Source organism: Canis lupus, chromosome 34, assembly GCF_048164855.1.
Source record: "Canis lupus baileyi chromosome 34, mCanLup2.hap1, whole genome shotgun sequence".
In the NCBI taxonomy this organism is placed as follows: Eukaryota; Metazoa; Chordata; class Mammalia; order Carnivora; family Canidae; genus Canis; species Canis lupus.
The window spans coordinates 23,990,268-23,996,954 of NC_132871.1; positions in this window are offsets into that span (position 1 = coordinate 23,990,268).

Consider the following 6,687-nt stretch of genomic DNA (forward strand, 5'->3'; position numbering starts at 1 on the left):
GACAGTTTTAGAATCAAATCTCAGTTCTATCTCTTACTTATATTGTACAAGTCACCTAATTTCTGTAAGCATCAGTTTTCTTACCTGTAAAATCAAAACAATATGAACAACCTCATAGGTATATGTGACTAAATGAAATAGTGTATATAATGCACTTAGCACAGTACTGAAAGGCTGACTTGTTATGAATAATGGTTGATAAAAAAGAAATTTAATTTTAATCTTTAAAGAAAGTCTAATTTCCATTTAATCTCCATCATGTTTTCTCTGTTCATTCCAAGGAGCTGCCCCTTTGTCCTACTTCTTGCCACTTTCATGGTTAGATTTGGTGTTTAGGATGTATTTCCCTCCACTTACACCTACCCATTGTTGTAAGGCTCACCAAAATCTCCATCTTTTCCATTTGTATACTTCCTAAAACCCTCTCATTCTGGTTCTAATAAGCGCGTGCAAGGAAGTAATGTCTTCCTATTTTTGGCATTGACAGGGCCCCTTTTGGAATCCAACTAGTCTAACTTTTATCACCACATTTTAAGAAAAGAAAAAGCAATAGTAACCATTGTTTAATAATAGAAAATATGAATAAAAGTGAGAATAATTTGGGAGATTTTCAACCTAGAAAAAAAAAACCTAAGGATTGAATTCAAATGAATGCTAAGTTATTTCAAGAAAAATGTTGAATGTCCTGTATTCCACATTAGATACAGAATGATAAGTTTAAGGAGCTTTATCAACAATAAAGATTTTATCAACTGTAAGGATAGCATGAAGCATTTCTGTTTTTTTTTTTTTTTTGTATTTCTGTTCTTAATACCTTTAAAATAAGATGTACAGGCAGATACCCAAGATTTTGAGTGATAATGTCCTATCTTTCATTTACTACTTGGAGAGTTTGTAGATGAAAGAAGCTAAAGCACCTCCCTAAAATTGTTAGGGTGCAGAGTACCCAAGAAAAGTAGGAGAGTGAAGCCTCTGGATTTCTACACTACAATTTTTTTCCTTTTTCTTTTTTTTTTTAAATTTTAATTGCAGCACAGTTAATATACAGTGCTATATTGGTTTCAGGCGTACAATACAGTGATTCAACACTATGACTTTTTTTTTTTAAACTAACTTAAGTGATCATTTAGAGACATTATGTGTATTGTTGCTTAAGAAAATTGCCTATGTCCGATCAGTACTGAAGATTAACTGTTTTTTTTTTAATTCCAGGATTCAAAAACATATAGTGCTGTCATTTACTATTTGTTTCAATATGTAGAATGCTGTTTACATAAAATTTTACTCTCTTCTTAAGGATTAGAGTAAAATATTTTTCTTAATTTCATAAAATCCTCAAACTGACACTTAGATTCTATTTTAAAACTAAAAATATTTAGTGACTCATTGGTTAGGACTTATATAAAGCTCTGAGCCTTTTATAAAATAAACCTGATCCTCTTACAAATATGAAAATTAAATCAAAATGTGTGAAGTATTAGAAAATGTTGCTCTAGTTAAACTTCAAAAGCTTTCTTAGCCTCTAATGAGGTAGCTTAAACAAGATCATTTTTGTTAGATGTCATTAATTGGGTCTATAAAGAGTTCTATTATTAGAGTATAACTATTTTTATAATAAACTTATTTATTTGTAGATTAGTTCACTGTAAAACCCCTTTAATCTTTGTATTAGTTTTCCTGGCATTTCGTGATTTCTCTCTATAATTATTTTGTTTAATAAATCAAGCAATAACCCTAATGCTTTAAAATGTTAGTGTAATAGATGAATTTCCTAACAATTGGGATGAAAATGAGCTCATTCATGGAGAGGATTTAATATTCATTCACAAAATGACAAGAGTTCTTTACAGATAGATGGTAACATTTTATAATTCTTTTTTTTTAATTTTTATTTATTTGTGATAGTCACAGAGAGAGAGAGAGGCAGAGACACAGGCAGAGAGAGAAGCAGGCTCCATGCACCGGGAGCCCGACATGGGATTCGATCCCGGGTCTCCAGGATCACGCCCTGGGCCAAAGGCAGGCGCCAAACCGCTGCGCCACCCAGGGATCCCAGATGGTAACATTTTAAATAATTCTCAGCCATTGAGTAAAAAGTTTGAAAGTGGTAATTCTGAGACTACAAATAACTTGATTAAGGATTAAATAAAGACCAGATTATTTTTCCTTACCAGGAGATAATTTTTTATTTTATTTTTCAAAGCATTATCAAGCTATTAGTGCTTAACAAGAGCAATTGAACTATCATTGTTCTGACCAAAAAACATTTTAAAATAATATTCACATACAAAACATCAAATCACATATAAATATATAACCTTTTATATTTTTTATAGGTTTTGTTTATTCACGAAGGTTTTATTTGTTTATTCATGAGAGACACAGAGAGAGAGACAGAGACAGAGACACAGGCAGAGGGAGAAGCAGGCTCTTCACAAGGAGCCCGATACAGGACTCGATCCCTCGGCCCAGGATTACGCCCTGAGCCGAAAGCAGAAGCTCAACTGCTGAGCCATCTAGGCATCCCCTATATATAACCTATTAGATAGATAGATAGATAGATAGATAGATAGATAGATAGATGATAGATAGATGATAGATAGATAGATAGATGATAGATAGATAGATAGATAGATGATAGATAGATAGATAGATAGATAGATAGATAGATAGATAGATAGAAGATTCTTTTTTTCATGAAGTAACTTTATGAGACTGGCAGGCAAAAAAGGCTTTCTGGTCTTGTAGTAATAACCAAGATATCTCTGCTATAGAATTGCCTCGAAGGTGACATCTCCTTATACAATATTTTGGATTTGGTTATACAATATTTCTAATGAATTGTTAATTGTTTGGAGTAATTTTCAAACCTAAAACCACACACATACATTGTATATTTCTTTGAAAAATCTATTTCAGGGATCCCTGGGTGGCGCAGCGGTTTGGCGCCTGCCTTTGGCCCAGGGCGCGATCCCGGAGACCCGGGATCGAATCCCACATCGGGCTCCCGGTGCATGGAGCCTGCTTCTCCCTCTGCCTGTGTCTCTGCCTTTCTCTCTCTCTGTAACTATCATAAATAAATAAAAATTAAAAAAAAAAAAAGATTTCACAGCATAAAAATTTCTAAACAATCATAACTTCCTTCTTCAAAGACTTTATATTTAAATCCTTGATCTATCTGAGGGCATCTGGGTGGCTTAGTCAGCTGAGCATCCAACTCCTGGTTTCAGTGAAGGTCATGATCTCACGGTGGTGAGATGGAGCCCCAGGTCAGGCTCCATGCTCAGTGGGGAGTCTGTTTGAGTTTCTCTCCCTTTATCCCTCTTGTGCTGTCTCTCTCTCAAATAAATAGAGTCATAAATAAATAAATAAATCCTTGATCAATCTGGATTTTATTTTATTTATTTATTTATTTTTTTAAGATTTTATTTATGGGCAGCCCAGTGGCTCAGAGGTTTAGCGCCACCTTCAGCCAGGGGCGTGATCCTGGAGACCTGGGATCGAGCGCCACATCAGGCTCCCTGCATGGAGCCGGCTTCACCCTCTGCCTGTGTCTCTGCCTCTTTCTCTCTCTCTGTGTCTCTCATCAATCAATAAATAAAATCTTTAAAAAAAATAAAAAAATACAGATTTTATTTATTGATTGATGAGAGACAGAGAGAGAGAGAGAGGCAGAGACACAGGAAGGGGGAGAAGTGGGCTCCTCGCAGGGAACCCAATGCGTGACTCTATCCCAGACCGTGGGATCACACCCTGAGCTGAAACAGGCACTCAACCGCTAAGCCACCCAGGCATCCCTGGATTTTATTTTTGTGTAAGGAGTAATGTAGGTCTCCAAAATAATTTCTCAAGATTACTATCTAATTATTCCTCCATTTATTTATTTTTTAAAAAAATATTTTATTGGGACGCCTGGAGTACTGGGATCAAGTCCCACATTGGGCTCCCTGTGGGGAGCCTGCTTCTCCCTCTGCCTATGTCTCTGCCTCTCTCTGTGTGTTTCTCATGAATAAATAAATTTAAAAAAAATATTTAAAAATACGTTTGTTTGTTTGTTTGTTTGTGAAAGAGTGAGAGAGCACAAACAGAGTGAGAGGCAGAGGGAGAAGCAGATGCCCTGCTGAGCAGGGGACCTGATGTGGGACTCAATTCCAGGACCCTGGGATCTGACCTGAGCCGAAGGCAGATGCTCAACCAACTGAGCCACCCAGGAACTCCTTTTCCTGTGTTTATTAAGTATTTGTGTTTACCCTACTGATTTGGACTGCCACCCTCTCCTGTAATAAATAAACCCATTTAATGTAATAAATAAACCCATTTCTAGTTTCTGGTACTTTAATTTTTTTATTTTTATTTTTTTAAAGACTTTATTTATTTATTTATTTATTTATTTATTTATTTATTTATTTATGAGAGACACAGAGAGGCAGAGACACAGGCAGAGGGAGAAGTAGGCTCCATGCAGGGAGCCTGATGTGGGACTCGATCCCAGGACCCCAGGATCATGCCCTGGGCTAAAGGCAGCACTAAACCGCTGAGCCACCCAGGCTGCCCAGTACTTTAATTTTAGGGATAATTCTATCTCTCCCCATCCTTCAGAATAAATATTATATTAGAGTTCTGCCTTTTTTTTAAGCTATGAAGACTCGGTTCTATATTACTAATTGTTAGCATTCTGTGTATCTTTTCATACCACATGTATTATTGCCAACTGTGTAAAAAATATTGACATATATTACAGCTGTAATCAAACAAGAGATATGAATTCTGGAGCCAGAATAGGGCCAATTATGCGATTTAGTCAATAAGATTGTTGTGAGGATTAAATGACTTAATATTTGTAAAGCACTTAGTAAATGTTAGGTGTTATTTATTATTAAAATTATTGCATATAGGCCAGAATTCAATTGATTTATATTATAAATCGTATATTATACATTTAATCTTTTTAAAAATTGCTACCCTTACATTTACATGAATATTTAACTTACCAATGTCTAAATTTAGTCAATATCTCACTTCTCCCAAACCACAGATCTTAACATACTTGAACGCCAATAAATTCCTCTTCTGTCTACCATGTTATTATTGTTCAGGTCCATCTTACTTTTGGAATTCCCACAATTAATCCCTATATTTATTTTTTCTTTTAAAAAAAGATTTAATAATTAATTAATTAGAGAAAGAGATAGAGAACACAAGCACAGGAGCAGAAGGCAGAAGGAAAAGCAGACTCCTCACTGAGGAGGGAGCCCGATGTAAGGCTCCATCCCAAGACCCCAAGATCATGACCCGAGCTAAAGGCAGACGTTTAACCAACTGAGCCACCCAGGCACCCCATATTTACTTTTTTTAAAGTATAAAACAACAAAAAAAAGTTTCAGTACCCTTCTTCAAATAAAAGATTCAAGTTATTATTTCATCAGTTCCAAAAAAAGTTCTCAGCCCTTTTCTTTTCCTTGCCTTTCTCTCCAATCCTTTTATCTTGGAACTTCTATTGGTTGCATGCTGTATTTCTCACTTATTCTCAAACCTCTTAATCTGTATATATACAGATATATATATATATATATATATATATATATATATATATATATATTTCCCATGTTTTTTTCCCTCTGTGCTAGATTCTAGCTCATTTTCTCATTCCTATCTTTCAATTCACTACTTCTCTCTTCAGAGTCTAATCTTTTTCTTTAAAGAATTTGTTTGTTTGTTTGTTTGTTTGAGAGTGTGAGTGTGTGAAGAGGGGCAGAGGTAGAGAGAGAATCTCAGGCAGACTCCCTGCTGAGCAGGGCTCAATCTCACAACCCTGAGATCAGGACCCGAGCCGAAATTAAGAAATCAAGAGTGGGTCGCTCCACTGACTGAGCCACCCAGGCACCTTCAGAGTCTAATCTTTCAGATCTGTTAGTTTTCTTTCTTCATGGCATCTGGCACTTTCCAGCTGTGTAAATTCAAATCCTATGACTCTGCATGGTTCAGGAGCATAACATGTACTCTAGGTACTTATGCTTCTGTCCACTTGGCTACAAATTCCAGGGTGTCTACAACCTCTCTCTTACCCTGGAGAACTACATCAATTATAGTGATCTTTGAGTGACAGAGAAATAATCTTTTATGTTTTAAATCACTAAGATTTAACCACTAAGTGTTTGTTACTACAACATAAAACTAGCTAGCTTCTTCTGCCTGTGTCTCTCCTGCTTGGTACATATTTCTTTTCTATCATTTTCTTGCTGGAATTTTGACTAGAAGCCTTCTGTCAGTCAGAATCCCAGCGGGAAAGAGAAACACATTCAAAAGGTGTCATCAAAAGACAATTTAATGAGGACTCTCATTAAGACATGTGGGCAAGTTTAAAGGAATTCAACTAAAGCACCTGCCAACAGGAAGCCATTACTATCCCTAGACTGGAAGGAGGAAGGGGAAGTAGCAGTTACCAGAACCTGAGATAAGATCTGTAGCTGTAGGGGGATGGGCCATCTGACAGGAACTATGGTCTTACTGGAATTCAGACATTCTCAAACTGAGACTGGCTTCCAGATGAGTCAGTCCTTAGGGGCTACTCTCCCAGGGCAGAGAGCAGGGTCAAGAGCAAAACATATCCAGCAAAGCCTCAAGTCCTTGCATATCCTGCTCTAGAATAATGACTCAACAAATGATGTCTAAGGAGAAATTTCATGG